The sequence below is a fragment of the Pristiophorus japonicus genome, chromosome 10 (assembly GCF_044704955.1).
Source record: "Pristiophorus japonicus isolate sPriJap1 chromosome 10, sPriJap1.hap1, whole genome shotgun sequence".
Taxonomy (NCBI): Eukaryota; Metazoa; Chordata; class Chondrichthyes; family Pristiophoridae; genus Pristiophorus; species Pristiophorus japonicus.
Genome location: NC_091986.1, coordinates 19,136,428 through 19,153,316, shown reverse-complemented (window position 1 = coordinate 19,153,316; position 16,889 = coordinate 19,136,428).

The window sequence follows — 16,889 nt, the reverse complement described above, 5'->3', positions numbered from 1 at the left end:
GTCACTCCTCATATGTCAGTCCTGCCATTCCGGGAATCAGTCTGGTGAACCTTCGCTGCACTCCCTCAATAGCAAGAACGTCCTTCCTCAGATTTGGAGACCAAAACTGAACACAATATTCCAGGTGAGGTCTCACCAAGGCCCTGTACAACTGCAAGCAAAAAGAGCCAATGCTGTGCAGTGTTCCTGGAAGTGGAGGTTGATCCATGATTTTAAATTCAGCAGATAAAAAGCACAACCCTTGCCTCAGCACAATGTTTAGTGCACACAATTGAAAAGCTCTACTCTACTTTTACTGTAGATCTTGAAAGAGAACAGCAGATTTTCTGCAGTGGCTGTTCTGCAAGGGATTGCTGCAGTGCAGGCTTCGTGCATGATTGAGTGGTGTATGTCTGACTCCGATAAGTTGGCTGGTTTTGGAATTTAATTACACAGAATTTAACAAAATACAGCACAGAATGAACCCATTGGGTCGGTGCCAGCTCTCTGAAAGAGCCATCCATTTGGCCCCATTACTTTCAAGATACCCTCTTAAATGTTTCTTTCCAAAATATTTATCCACTTCTATTTTAAAAGCTCTTGTGGATTTTGCTTCTATCATTGTTTTTGGCAGGACATTCAATTTCTTAACAACACTATGGGGTCGAAATCCGGTACCGACATTTTTGAGGCGGTGTTACCTCCTGAGTGCTGGTGTTACCGTCAGACGTTAGGTGCCAAATTCAAGGCGCCAAGGGGGCATTGCACATTGGATGACATCACCAGGTGGGTGGCGTTAGACGGCACAGCATTATCTCTTGGCGCCTCTATCAAAGAGTCTACTGAATTTCTCCTGAGCCATGGACACTGCTTAACACTGACAGTAGGCCTTTGCTGCCTGTTAACCACCTAGCACCGGTGCTAATGGGTGCCATTATAAAGGGAATTTCCACCTCTTTGTATAACAAAAAAATCCCCTACTGACTGTCTTAAGTGCTCTTTTACCAACGTCAGTGCAGCTTTAAAGTGCTCCCCTCATGGCTACAGCTTGGCAGCTCGAAGTCTGCTGCACCTCTGATGGAGACAGTCGAGATGGCTGTGGTCAGTGACCTCGAGCAGATCAGGCCTGAGAAAGGCCTGGCTATAGACTGTCACACCTCAACTGCTGCCTGGTCAGTCTGTGCCATCTGGCTTTGCAGCAGAACTGGCACTGGACAAAGGGTTGGTGGGCTCAGCATGCATGCCATCATCTCGAGAAAGGACAGCGTGCACCTCTCCCATGATGCCACTGCCACTGGCATTTCAACATTCCCATTGATCTGTGAGTGAGCAGGCTATAGGAGTGCTACGACAGCTTAGAAGCCACAATCCTTGCTTTCCATCAGCCTTGGTAAGCTGGAGGTAATGGTGGATCGCAGAGCCTGCGTGGCATTACTACATGCATCATTGATAAATGCTACCTTTGGTTCGAGAGATTCCTGAACAGTGAGCCCAACTGTGGTCTGCACAGAGGTGCCCATACACTCCGTGGTAGACTATAATGAATTGATGTCATATGGGTGTGCTACACACAAGTTGGAAGTAGACTCCTGCACATAAGAAGATAAGAACTTAAGAAATAGGAGCAGGAGTAGGACATACCGCCCCTTGAGCCTGCTCCATCATTTAACACGATCATGGCTGATCCAATCATGGACTCAGGTCCACTTCCCTGCCCGCTCCCCATAACCCCTTAACCCCTTATCATTTAAGAAACTGTCTATTTCTGTCTTAAATTTATTCAATGTCCCAGCTTCCACAGCTCTCTGAGGCAGCGAATTCCACAGCCACAACACTCTAAGAGAAGAAATTTCTCCTCATCTCAGTTTTAAATGGGCGGCCCCTTATTCTAAGATTATGCCCTCTCGTTCTAGTCTCCCCTGTCAGTGGAAATATCCTCTCTACATCCACCTTGTCAAGCCCCCTCATAATCTTATACGTTTCGGTAAGATCACCTCTCATTCTTCTGAACTCCAATGAGTAGAGGCCCAACCTACTCAACCTTTCCTCACAAGTCAACCCCCTCATCTCTGGAATCAACCTAGTGAACCTTCTCTGAACTGCCTACAAAGCAAGTATATCCATTCGTAAATATGGAAACCAAAACTGCACGCAGTATTCCAGGTGTGGCTTCACCAATATCCTGTACAACTATAGCAAGACTTCCCTGCTTTTATACTCCATCCCCTTTGCAATAAAGGTCAAGATTCCATTCGCTTTCCTGATCACTTGCTGTACCTGCATACTAACCTTTTTTATTTCATGCACAAGTACCCCCAGGTCCCGCTGTACTGCAGCACTTTGCAATCTTTCTCCATTTAAATAATAACTTGCTCTTTGATTTTTCCTGCCAAAGTGCATGACCTCACATTTTCCAACATTATACTCCATCTGCTAAATTTTTGCCCACTCACTTAACCTGTCTATGTCCTTTTGCAGATTTTTTGTGTTCTCCTGACACATTGCTTTTCCTCCCATCTTTGTTTTGTCAGCAAATTTGGCCTACATTACACTCGGTCCCTTCCTCCAAGTCGTTAATATAGATTGTAAATAGTTGGGGTCCCAGCACTGATCCCTGCAGCACTCCACTAGTTACTGATTGACAACCCGAGAACGAACCATTTATCCCTACTCTCTGTTTTCTATTCGTTAGCCAATCCTCTATCCGGGCTAATATATTGTCCCAACCCCGTGAACTTTTATCTTGTGCAGTAACCTTTTATGTGGCACCTTGTCAAATGCCTTCTGGAAGTCCAAATACACCACATCCACTGGTTTCCCTTTATCCACCCTGTTCGTTACATCCTCAAAGAATTCTAGCAAATTTGTCAAACATGACTTCCCCTTCTTAAATCCATGTTGACTCTAATGACTAAATTTTGCTTATCCAAATATCCTCTACTGCTTGTTTAATAATGGACTCCAAGATCTTCCTAACCACAGATGTTAGGCCAACTGGTCTATAGTTTCTTGCTTTTTGTCTGCCTTCTTTTTTAAATAGGGCGTTACATTTGCAGTTTTCCAATCTGCTGGGACCTCCCCAGAATCCAGGGAATTTTGCAACACGGTGCATGGAAGCTTGACAAGCAGTTCCTGTGCACAGCCACAGCACATATTTTGCAGGCTGGACCCTGGTAGTCATCAGCTATGTCCTCTACGGCTGTGCTAGACTTAGCATGCCCTCCAGTGACCGGAGTGCTGGGCTGTCCTCTCCCCGTGGCCTTGCACCTGCACGGTGCATTGGCCAGTGCGGATGCCTCTCAGTCACTATCTACAGATCGCAACCTGCCAATTTCTGAGCTGGGTGGTGATGCAGTGCTATTCGAAATGTCCTTCTCCTCCACTGCCAAGGGTCCCAGGACTTGCATAGGACCTGGACATAGGAGAGAAAGAAAATGATTAGTAGCGAGAGGAAATGACAAGTCATTGCAAATGAATGGCTGCTAATTGCAAATCCAGCTGAAATGCATTTTGTGTGAGGTAGATAGTTCACTGATTTGAAAACCTGTTTCCAACGGCTGAAGGGACAATAGCGAGAGGGCACAGATTTTAAGGAGATTGGCAAAAGAACTAGAGGCAACACGAGGAAAAACTTTTTTACGCAACGAGTGGTTAGGATTTTGAAAGCACTGCCTGGTAGGGTGATGGATACAGTTTCAATAGTGGCTTTCAAAAGGGAATTGGACAAATACTTGAAGGAGAAAAAATGGCAGGGATATGGGGAAAGATCGGGCGAGTGGGACTAACTGGTTTGCACTTCGAAAGAGCCGCTGCAGACTCGATGGACTGAATGGCCTCCTTCTGTGCTGTACTATTCTATGATTCTCTAACAGAAGCGAATGGTTCGACAACCAAGCACCCTGTGGCACGTTGCCTCACTCCGTGACTCCTTTTGGCTTTCACACTGCCCCAGGATATCCCTAACTGCCTCTACTGCTGATGTGAGGACCTGGAGGGATGGCCTTCCTCCTCTGGGGTGAGTCCTCTCCCTTGCATTGTTTGCTAGTTTGTCCTGCCTGATGAAAGGGAGTGGTGTTGGTAAGTGGTGAGTGGGTGGACTAGTTTGGATGTTGTTACAGACAAGCATCATGTGTGTGCAAGTGAAGTTGTTGGTTGTGAGTGCAGTGGCAGAGTGTGGGCATGGCAGCAGGAGCAGAGCCATTGAAATGTTTGCTGCGATTGGATCAGAGGAACATGAAGTAGGGGAGGTCAAACTTTGCTTTGCTGCTGTTACAGTAAAGTAATACAGGGCTGTGCTGACAATGACAAAACAGTGCAAATGGGGAGTCTTACATTACCAGCCCAGGTCAGGTTATTAAACATTTTCAGCACTGCTGGGCTAAGCTTCGGGTGTTGACATGAATGGCCACCTTGCTGCCTGCCAGTGTGGCACGGCACCCTTCTCCTATTCGCCAGGAAGTGGATGTTTTCTCTCTCGGTGTTTTCTTGGACTAAAGCCTTCAAAGCACTATCTTAAAAGCAAGGCACTCTCGCGTTGCACCTTTTCTTCGAGATAATACGAAAATGACGCCTTCAGTTGAGCTCCACAGTGCACATTACACCTCCCCTTTAAAAGGTGCAGGCGATCCAGGAATTGCAATGGGACTCCCTCCATATCCCTCCCCGGTAACGGACAAACTATTCAATTACCAGCTGTGATTGGCGCTGACAACTCGCCCATCATATTGAAGTGAAGCATGAACCTAAAAATGGTTTTGTGGCTCCTGCTGATATCGTCAGGTAACTGGCTCACCCAACCCCCTGCTCGTTCTTGGCCAAACATGAACATCTTCCCCTGTCACGCCCCCCCCCCCGCCCCCCCCACCCCTCCCCGCACCCCTGCCAGCTGTGGTAAAGTTCCTTACTACATAATACAGCTGTCAGCAAAAGGCTAGAATCTCCAAGTGTTGGTAAACTCTTTCAACAAATGCATTTTCTGATATCACCTCTCCCTGCACCAGCAATCAATGCCACAGTGGTTTATGTGTTCTGAAAATATAATAACTTTAAAGCTAGTTTGTTGCAAAAGGAAAACACACAGAAGGCCCAACATATTTGAAAAGTGAAAATGACCAAATATAGATCAATAATTTGCATCTTGTGCCTAGGTTAATGTGCAATCTCCTTTTTTATGTTAAAGAATAGTAACTTCAGCATTTTGCTAATATTGCTATGTTCCCGTTAATGAAGCTCAATAATATCCAGACCTGCAATTAGAAAACTGACATGATTGGCAAATTAGTGGTAATTACACTTATCTTTATGCACATTTCAAGGACATTTTGTTAATTCCTATACATAGAGTGCATTTGATTTAGTATTCTCTGGCTGTAATACAGTTCTCGTTTTAAATTCAAGATATTTTGCCCCGTGGTAAAACATTTCTTTCCTGTTGTCCAGCCACTTTCCTCGCAACATCTAATTTTTGAGTCACTTGCCTCGAAATGTTTTCAGAGCAGCAGCCGGTTATTTTCTTTTCAGCTTGAAATAAAGTTTATTACTTTTCATTGGTATAAAATCAGATAATTGGGCTTCTCTAATTTTATAATAAAAAAACCAAAGCCACTGAATAAACTTGAATTGTTATTCTGAAAAAATTCGCATCCGTAAAAGTGTGGATGCAGTACGGTATTGATCTGGCCAGTCATTTAATTGAGGCAAGTTGTTATTAATGTATCTTTTTATCTGGAAGTATGCCTATGTCTGCTGGGAATGGATTTGGTCAGTGCTGATGATATTACACCAGTGATAGATATCAATTCAGACTTTCCAGTTGATAGGCGATCAGTCATTGTGCGTCTCTGGAGGTTCAGTACAACCTATTGTATTCGTTCTCATCAGTGACCAAGCTAAATATATTTTACTATGTTTGCAATGTCTCAGGGGTAGGTCACTAATAATGCAACTAGTCAATAGATGATGCACTCTTTGATGGACCTTGATCATAATGCACTGTATAATGCATCACATATATATTGGAATTGTGTCTTCTGAAAGAGTTCCAGTTCTGCATAGTCATTTAGTTAGTCAGACTCCATTCATCGGGAAATATTTCTAAATCTCTCCTTAGTATAAAGGCAGGGAGCAAATTTATTTCCTTTAACTAACATAAGACAAATAACTACACCTTTTGCATATAATTAATAAACACTGTGGCTCTGATTTTTGACTGATCCTGTGTCTCCTAAAAGCCAAGAGTTTGGTTACAATCAGGGTGCAGTGAATAGCTGAGGGTGGGCCGGGCGATGATTAATTTTGGCAAGAACTATGCATTTTAGAAATGTTTGGTTTTCAAACAGAAGATTTTCATTTTTGGAAGTTGTTATAAAACTTTGGGCTACTGTCCAGTGCAGTACTCTTGGCTCCGTAGCGGCCATTTTTTTGGCACTATGGGTGCCGTTCTGTGATGAAAATGGCAACTGCGCCATGTGTGTGCACACTTCTGGTGCATGCCGCACCGGCGCCATCTTGGTGAGGGCAGGCGTAAGGAGCCTGCGGCAGAAGTATGTTAAATGGGCGGACTGTGACGTCAATCAGCGAGCAACACTGATTTGATGCCAGTGCTGCAATTTTCATCCTCAACGCTGGAATTAACGCTCTGCCTTAACCATGCATGGCTGCTTCTGTGTTCAGCAGCAACAAGGACCCCCCCACACCAGTGATATTTAAAGGGATCAACAACTACTCTAAGGTTAGTTGCTGATTAATTTCTCATGGCGCTGTGTATATTTGTGGAAATGTTTGGAAATTATTAAAGTTGTTTAAAGTTGGTGAGGTGACCAGGGAGTGGTACTGCAAGTGAAGAAGGCCTTGGTTCTGACTTCAAGGGTTCTGGTCAGGCCACTTGCTCCCAGTCACGGGTGCTCTAGCTGTCATTCCCCTTGGACTGCAACATGACAGGGAAATGGAGCAGAGGCACTGAAGAAGGGGACAAGCTGCTCACAGAGGGAGGAGGAGGCGAGGGAGATGAGCTATCAGCAGGCAGCCTTACTCACTTAGGGTCTTCCGAAAGTAATTATTTTATCTCAGCCTGAGCCAGGAGCAGTGTGTGAGGCGTCTGCACGTTACGGAGGAGCTGCTCACATAACTCTGCCACCTCTTGCAACCAGACCTACAGCCACACAGCAGGGGAAGGATAGTGCTGCCAGTGGCTGTGAAGGTGACCGTGGCCATGAATTTTCTTACGTTGGGATCCTTCCAGGCTGGAGCAGGTGACATTTGTAACATCTCCCTGTTCGCCATTCGCTGCTGCATAAGAGAGGTGACAGATGCTCTTTATGCCAGGAAAGGGGGCTTCATTGCCTTCTCTCTGACCAGAGAGAATCAGGCAGAGTATGTACGTGCCATTGCCGGGATAGCGGGCTTCCCCATAGTGCAGGGCGCCATCGAAAGCACGCACATGGCCGTTATGGTTTCGGTACGACATCACAAACACAGAGGCTTTAAGATGGCTGATAACTTCAGGAATTGTCACCTGACTTACTCCCTCTTTATTGTTGTAAACAGCAATGGCTGCAATGCCCCAGTAGTCCACTGGGTGGAGCTATATATATTACAATGGCTTTGCAGGTGCCACATCTAAATGCTGAGAGGTATCCCAGCCGCAAAGTTTAACACTTGCTGAATGTGCAGTTGCTCTGCCACCATGCTCAGCACGATGGTGAAGGCCTGGTATCCTGGCAGCAGACATGATGCTTTTATTCTGTGCCCGTCGGTTGTTCCCTCAGTCTTTGAGCCACCATGACAAGCTGGGTGACGAGGGCTATCCGCTGACCACTTGGCTCATTACTCAGGATGCGGGAGGGACGAGGCAACAAAGACAGCCCCTTTCTGCCCGGGGTGTCTGTGAATGACTCGTCCAATCACCCAGCTGGTGAACACAACCCCAATTCCCAATCCCACACCTTCCCTTCCCTCTGTTACGGACTATCACAGTTTACTCTTAGCCACAATGGTAGAATAAAAGCCACCACAGAAGAAATAATCCAATCCAACTTTATACATAAATCCATCCAATATTACATAACAAAGTCAACTAATCACCCTTCTGCATTTCCTTAGTGCCTGTCTGCAGTGTAACTAGGTGCTCCTACGCAGTGCTATCCCAGTGGCTGTAACATGACTGGTGAAAGGCAGCAGATTGCCTTACATGATGACCTCGAGCAGCTCTGGACCTAGAAGGCCTGGCTGCAGACTGCACCAGCTTACATGAGCAGTCTGGGCTGTTTGGCTGACAGTTAACAGCAAGGGCACTGGCGGAATCGCAGTGGTGGGAGCACGAATGCTGGCATCCTGAGAGAGGACTGCAGATTCGTGATCCACAGAGCCATTGCCAAGCCCACAGGGTGCCGCCTTGGCATTCCTAGTGATCGGGAGGAGGACGGATTGCTGGACTGCTGTGACACACTGCAAGCTCCTTTCCACACTGGTAAGTCCAGCCACCATGGCAACAGTCTGGGTTTGCGTGGCAGCAAGTTGAGCCTGCATGAGAGCAGTCTGAGATTCCCCATTGGGTGGCTTCTGTTTGCGTTACCCTGGAAGCTGAGACATCGGCATCATGGTTGGGTCCACAAGTGCGCTAATGGAGTTGCCCATCACTTCCATGCTGGAAATCATGGGCTCCAAGCTCTGCGCAAAGCCCTGTGCAAGGTTGGTGCCAGACTCCTCCATGCTACATGACATTGCACTCAGGTTTTCTGGTAGGCCTGCCAATGCATCAAGCATTTTGTGGTGCATACCCATCAGCGTTCTTCTGTAGGCCGCCCCTTCCAAGTCCTCATATGAGTCCTCTGCATCAGAATTCGTGCGCGACCGCACCCTCCGGGGATCTGGCACCTGCCCTGGCTACAGTCCACTCAAGCCTGATGACTCATCACATGCAGATCCCGCCTCTAAAGTCTGCACAGTGCCAGTGTCTGAACTGGTGACAGTGAGTGTCTGATCGAGTGAGGGTGTTTCTTCATCATCATCACTCTCCTCTCCCTCTTCTCCTTGTACCACTGCCAGGCCAGGTTGGATTTTTTGGGTCCCTGAAATAAGAAAGGCACAATGGTAGGGTTGTCGTGAGGGGAGGCAGGGAAAGGAAGGGGTGCTGCTTGTAAGTCACAAGATACGATGGGATGAGGGGTAAGCGGGATGTGAGAAGGAGAATTAAGTATGAGGATACCAGCATCTTGTATTCTTTCAGTCCCTAAGCTGGCCTTCTGCTCAGCAAAGCCCCTCCCAATAATGGCTAGCACTGTCTTCTCCATGGAGGCAAAAACATTTCTAGGCCACTCAACTTTCATCTGAATTCTGTTCTGTCAGATATCAGGATCTCTGTTTGTGCATTTTTAACCCAGTTCTCAGAAGATGTGAGGATAAGACAGAACTGGTGAAAATTTGTTACTCACAGCCATTATCCTTAAAGAGGTTATTGTGTAGCCATGATAGTATCTTTGCATCCATAATCAAGTATGGGAAATTCTCACAGAGCAGAAAGTGTCTGTATGGTTGACAACAGTATGTGATTAGGAGAAAATGCATCAAAGGTAAGCAGCATTTCATTTTACGCTTTGAAATCTTTTCTCATCTGTTACTCTCTACTGTTAATAACAAACACTTCACGGTGTCAGAGTAACTTACTGTGAATCTGGTAGAATATTTAAACAGAGATACCAAACAAGCTAGCACCTCACAGTGTTGTGTTCTTGTTCAGCTAAGCAGTCTCCGCACTTAATTGTTTCATATGTCACCCGCTGTGTGAGATTGTAGTTTAGTTAAGTCATTTAAAACAAAACAAAATCCAAATGTTAAACACTGGGAATGCAGCCATTATAAAGTTCTGCAAATCTATACTTTAAAGTTTACCATTCCCAGCAAAATGTGAGCTTGCAAACAGTTGGTAAAATGTTAGATTTTTTTTAATATTCTTTTGTATATGCAGACTATGGATGTACTCTCTGTGTAGTCACTGTGTGGTTGCATAAGATGGAGACTTGTTTATCTAATGTACTATCAATAAGGTTTACACTATGTATATAAATGCTGGCACCACTAGAGGGTGCAACTGGTGGAGAGCGGGAGTTTAATATAAAATATAAAAGGCTGCACACCATGCTTGTGCCTCATTCTGGAGTATGAAATAAAGGACCAAGTTTGAGTACAGCACATTGCCTCGTGGAGTCATTCAAAAGTATATTATAGACATAACAACTGGCGATGAGAATAAGGACTTTCACGCGATATTATGGCACACTAAAAGACTTCACAGAGGGTGATGATTTGGAAGCTTTCACAGAAAGGCTCGAGCAATATTTTGTGGCAAGGGGAGATGGATACATTGGCGGAGAAGCACAAGGCTCTACTGCTGACCAGTTGTGGGCCCGAGGTCTATCACCTCATCAGGGACTTGCTGGCACTCACAAAAGCCAATGATAAGACATACAATGAGCTGACTGAACTAATTCACGACCAATTAAAACCAAAAGAGAGTATCCTCACGGCCAGGCACAGATTCTACACTCACCGCAGATCTGAGGGCCAGGAGGTTGCAAAATATGCTGCCGACCTCAGGAGACTTACGGCACCGTGTGATTTTGGCACGCACCTCAACGAAGCATTGCAAGACATCTTCGTTATGGGAATCGGCCACGAGGGCCTCCTTCACAAGCTATTATCTGCCGATACCACAGTCAACTTGCAGAAGGCCATCAGCATCAGTCAGGCATTCATGACCTCGACCTGCAGCACCAAGAAAATAATTCATCCTGTAGTCTCAAACCCGGAAAGTACTGAACACAGAATGGTGCCTTTCACAGGCAAGACTGTAGAATGTGGCTCTGCCCAGGGCAGAGAGCACAGACCTCAGGGTTCCAGAACTCAGAGTCTGCCGAGGGTGCTAATTGAGTAGCACCATGCTGACGTTGCAGAGGAAATCATAGGGCTCACCAGTGTCGGTTTGCTGAGTACGTATGCAAATCCTGTAACACAAAGGGCCACCTCCAGCACATCTGTAAAAGAAATACGACTTGCCATTTAGCAGAGGAGTCGGTAGATGACTTTGAATCCAGCGGGTAGTATGATGATTTGGCTAGAGAGGCAGCTCAGCCCCAAGAAGAAATGTATGGAGTGTTTACCTGCACCACCGATTGTCCTCCAGTGAAGATGGAAGTTGAGATAAACGGCGTTCCAGTCTTCATGGAAGTGAACGTAGGAGCGAGCCAGTCAGTGATGAGCCAGGATGCCTTTGAGAAGCTATAGAATGAAAAACGACCCAAGCTGGTTCCAGTACAGGAAAAGTTGTGCAGCTACACCAAGGAACTGATCCCAGTCCTTAGTAGTGTGGATGTAAATGTAATCCATAAAGGCGTGGTGCACAAGTTACCTCTGTGGATTTTTGCAGGTGATGGTCCAACGCTACTCGGAAGAAGGTGAATGGGGAAGATCCAGTGGAAATGGGAAGACCTCTTCACTCCAGCAATCAATGCCCCCCATGCTCAGAGGCAGAACAAAACCTCACCTTCGCTTGGGCCAGGCACCAGAGAACAGACCAGCACAGCACCTGAGGCACAGACCGTCCATCATGACTGTGTGGCAATGATCTGACCGGAATGACCTAAAAGTATCTTCCCGGCTCCAATGGCAGGACTCCTGGGGAGGAAGATCGAATTAATAGTCACTCTTCGAGCTTTTGTGGCAGAATCGTGGCAGAGAAGGATCAAGGCAGTTGCCCTCGAGGACCGGGGCAAGATGTTGTCCCTGCTGCAGCGAGGGGCAGCGTGGCTGGAAAAAAAGATGGCCGCGGCAATATCACGATGTGCAACGTTGAGGAACCAACACGTGGCGTCTAGAAAAGCATTTGACTGGGGTAAAGCAAGCAGGGTTCCCAACACCGTGAGAGAGCAGGCAGAAGACTCTGAAGCCCTCAAAGGAGGACAGGAAGGCCACACACATCTCTGGCTCTGCCCACCACTAGGCAACAGCAAAGACCCTGTGTCCTGGCTAGGTGAGCGACCCAAGCCCACCCCGCTAGCAGGACCCGCTCTACCCCGTCCGGTTGCTCTGGAACTAGCATCCTCGCATACCTGTACTGCTACCTCAGTACTGACCATGACTGAACCATGAATGCAATCTACCCAATCCTGGCGCACAACCATAAAATGTAACGAATGTAAGTCACTGAACTAAGGTGTTATGATATAAACTGTACAAAAATGTTTTTTCTTCCTTTTCTTTGTACCTGCACTGTGTCTGATCCTGTATGTTAATGTAATGGGCCAGCTGCATGATCTCTCTTTGTGGGGAGTGGGTGAATGGATGTATGTAGCCATGGACACACACATGGATCACACCCAGAACCCACTGGAACCTCCACTGCATCATCGAACCATCTAATCTGGTAACCAACACCCAATGTTGTGGCAAAAGGACTTGGACATTAACAGGGAGAGAGCCAAGCCAAAGCGCAGCCAAGATGCAAGAGCTATTGGCAGTCAAGTCTGGGGGGAGCTGAGCTAGAGCACATATTGCAAAGGTAATTGGCACAAAGGACTTTGGGGAGAGTGATGTTGTATATGCAGACTATAGATATACTCTCTGTGTAGTCACTGTGTGGTTGCATAAGATGGAGACTTGTTTACCTGATGTACTGTCAATAAGGTTTACACCGTGTATATACATGCTGATACCACTAGAGGGTGCAACTGGTGGAGACTGGGGGTTTCCTGTCCTGGTGGCAGGCCCAGCATAAAACACTGCACACCATGCTTGTGCCTCACTCTAGATGTTGAAATAAAGGACCAAGGTCACTACAGCTTGAGTACAACACATTGCCTCTTGGAGTCATTCATAAATACATTACAGACATAACATATTCCCTCCGGGATGTGAGCGTCACTGGCAAGGCCAGTATTTATCACTCATCCCTAATTGCCCCATTGAAGGTAGTGATGAGCCATCTTTTTGAACCACTGCAGTCCTTCTGCTGAACGTACTCCACAGTGCTGTTAGGGTGAAAGTTCCAGGATTTTGACCCAGCGACAATGAAGGAACGGTAATATATTTCCAAGTCAGGATGGTGAGAAACTTGGAGGGGAACTTGCAGATAATGGTGTTCCCATGCTCACACCACTAGAGGGTGCAGACCGGGTGTTTCCTGTCCTGGTGGCAGGGCCCAGTATAAAAGACTGCACACCAAGTTTGTACCTCACTCTAGATGTTGAAATAAAGGACCAAGGTCCTTTCAGGTGGTGGAGGTCGCGGGTTTAAAAGGTGCTGCCGAAGAGGCTTTGGTAAGTTGCTGCAGTGCATCTTATAGATAGTACACACTGAGCCATGATGTGCCGGTGGTGAGGGAGTGAATGTTGATGGTGGTGGATGGGGTGCCAATCAAGTGGGCTGCTTTGTCCTGGATGGCGTTGTGTTTCTTGAGTGCTGTCGGAGCTGCACTCATCCAGGCAAGTGGAGAGTATTCCATCACACCTCTGACTTATGCCTTGTAGGTGGTGGAAAGGCTTTGGGAAGTCAGGAAGTGAGACATTCGTCACAGAATACCTAGCCTCTGACCTGCTCTTGTTGCCACAGTATTTACGTGGCTGGTCCAATTAAGTTTCTGGTCAATGGTGACCCCCAAGATGATGATGGTGGGGTATTCAGTGATGGAAATACCATTGAATATCAAGGGGAGGTGGTTAGTGTTATATATGTAGACTTGTATTTACTCTGTACAGCCACTGGAGGGCTCATCCCCTGGAGTCCCAAGGGATCCCATAATCCCTTGGGAGCACAGGTATTTAAGGAGGTTTCACAGGTTGGAGAGCTACTCTGGGGACCTGCTATAAAAGACTAAGGTCACACTTTACTTTGAGCTCAGTGTTCAGTCTGAATATTCTCCATACACAACAACTGGCGATGAGATACAGATAGCGAACCTAAAGATGCAGAGAACAGTGGGCATCCTAGAGAAATTCTCAGAGGGAGATGATTGGGAAACTTTTGTGGAGTGACTCGACCAATACTTCGTGGCCAACGAGCTAGATGGGAAAGTGAGTGCTGTCAAATGAAGGCGATCCTCCTCACTATCTGTGGGGCATCAAGGTATGGCCTCATGAAGAATCCGCTCACTCCAGCGAAACCCACGGAGAAATCGTACGACGATTTCTGCACACTGGTCCAGGAACATCTGAACCCGAAGGAAAGCGTTCTGATGGCGAGGTACCAGTTCTACACCTACAAAAGGTCTGAAGGCTAGGAAGTCGCGAGTTATGTTGCCGAGCTACGAAGCCTTGCAGGACATTGTGAATTTGGAGCACATGCTCAGAGACTTTTTCGTACTTGGCATTGGCCACGAAACCATACTTCGCAAACTTTTGACTGGCCATAGCGATAGCCCAGGTGTTCATTGCCACCAGTGACAACACGAAGCAAATCTCTCAGCACACAAGTGCTGCTACAAGTACTGTGAACAAAGTTATGTTGTTTTTGAATCGTAACGAACAGGGCAGGTATTGAACTAAATGGACTCTCGGTGTCAATAGAGCTGGACACGGGTGCGAGCCAGCCATCATGGGCAAAAAGACTTTGCACATCCGCAGATGACTGAGTTCAAAGGTGATGAATACAAGGCCATTAACACCTTGTTGGTGCTGCGGGGGTGATCATCGTTTCCATTCATGCCGATTCAAAGAGTATGTTTGCAAGGGCTGTGGAACAATGGGAGATCTCCAACGAGTGTGCAGACGAGCTGCACCATGTTGCAGAGGAGGACAGATCCACGGAGGATCACGATGAACCAGAGCGTCAAATCGAGGAGGCAGAGGTACATGGGGTACACACCACGAAGTGTCCCGCGATAATGTTGAATGTTGAACTCAAAGGACTTCTGGTGTCAATGGAGCTGGACACTGGCGCGAGCCAATCCATTCATGGGCAAAAAGACTTTCGAAAGGTTGTGGTGCAAGAAGGCCTCAAGGCCAGTCTTAACTCAAGTTCGCACGAAATAAAGAACTTACACAAAGGAACTGATTCCTGTAATCGGCAGTGCTACCGTAAATGTCCCTTATGATGGAGCGGTGCACAAGCTACCATTCTGGGTGGTACCGGGCGATGGTCCCACGCTGCTCGGCAGGAGCTAGCTAGGAAAGATATGCTGGAACTGGGATGATGTCCGAGCGCTATCGCCCGCTGACGACATTTCATGTGCTCAGGTCTTAAACAAATTTCCTTCGCTGTTCGAACCAGGCATCGGGAAATTCCAAGGAGCAAAAGTGCTGATCCACCTAATTCCGAGGGCGCGACCCATCCATCACAAGGCGAGAGCAGTACAATACATGATGAAAGAAAGGGTAGAGTTTGAGCTAGATCAGCTACAAAGAGAGGGCACCATTTCACTGATCGAGTTCAGCGAATGGGCTAGTCCTATTGTCCCAGTCCTCAAGGGAGACGGCACCGTCAGAATATGTGACGATTACAAAGTAACTATCAATCGTTTCTCCCTGCAGGACCAATACCGACGACCAAAGGTCGATGACCTCTTTGCAACGCTGGCGGGAGGAAAGACATTCACGAAGCTGGATCTGACTTCAGCCTACATGACGCAGGCCCTCACCTGCATCAACACGCACAAAAGGTCTTTTTGTTTATAACAGATGCCCATTTGGAATCTGATCAGTGGTGGCAATATTCCAGAGAAACATGGAAAGTTTACTGAAGTCAGTCCCACACACTGTGGTCTTCCAGGACGACATCTTCGTCACAGGTCAGAACACAGTCGAGCACCTGCAGAACCTGGAGGAAGTTCTTTGTTGACTCAACCGCGTGGGGCTCAGGTTAAAATGTTCGAAGTGCGTTTTCCTGGCGCCTGAAGTGGAATTCTTGGGAAGGAGGATTGCGGTAAACAACATCAGGCCCACCAACATGAAGACGGAGGCAATCGAGAACGCATCGAGGCCACAGAACGTGATGGAGCTGCGGTCGTTTCTGGGACTCTTGAACTACTTTGATAACTTCTTACCGGGTCTCAGCACACTGTTAGAACCACTGCATGTCTTGCTACGAAAAGGGGGCAAATGGGTTTGGGGCAAGAGCCAAGAAAATGCCCTTGTAAAAGCGAGAAAATTGTTATACTCAAACAAATTGCTTGTGTTGTATGTTTCTAGCATGTGATGCGTCGTCATATGGCGTCGGGTGTGTATTGCAACAAGCTAATGATTTCGGGAAACTGAAACCAGTTGCTTATGAATCCAGGAGTCTGTCTAAGGCTGAGAGAGCCTACTGTATGATTGAAAAAGAAGAGTTAGTGTGTGTCTATGGGGTAAAGAAAATGCATCAATACCTGTTTGACCTAAAATTCGAATTGGTAACTGACCGTATGCCACTTATTCCCTCTTTTCCGAGAGTAAAGGGATAAACAACAATGAATCGGCCCGCATCCAGAGATGGGTACTCACATTGTCCGCATACAACTACGCCATCCGCCACAAACCAGGCAGAAAAAACTGCGCCGATGCTCTCAATAGGCTGCCATTGCCCACCACGGGGGTGGAAATGGCGCAGCCTGTAGATTTAGCCATGGTTATGGAAGCATTTGAGAGTGAGCAATCAACAGTCACTGCCCGGCAGATCAAAACCTGCACAATCCAGGACCCCGTATTATATCGTCAAAAGCTGCGTGTTTCACGAGAGCTGGTCCAGTGTCCCAGTGGAAATGCAGGAAGAGGTAAAGCCGTTCCAGCGGCGCAAAAATGAAATATCTATACAGGCAGACTGTCTTCTGTGGGGCAATCGAGTAGTGGTCCCCAAGAAGTGCAGAGACATCTTCATCAATGACCTCCACACTACCCACCCAGGCATTGTGATGATGAAAGCGATAGCCAGATCCCACGTGTGGTGGC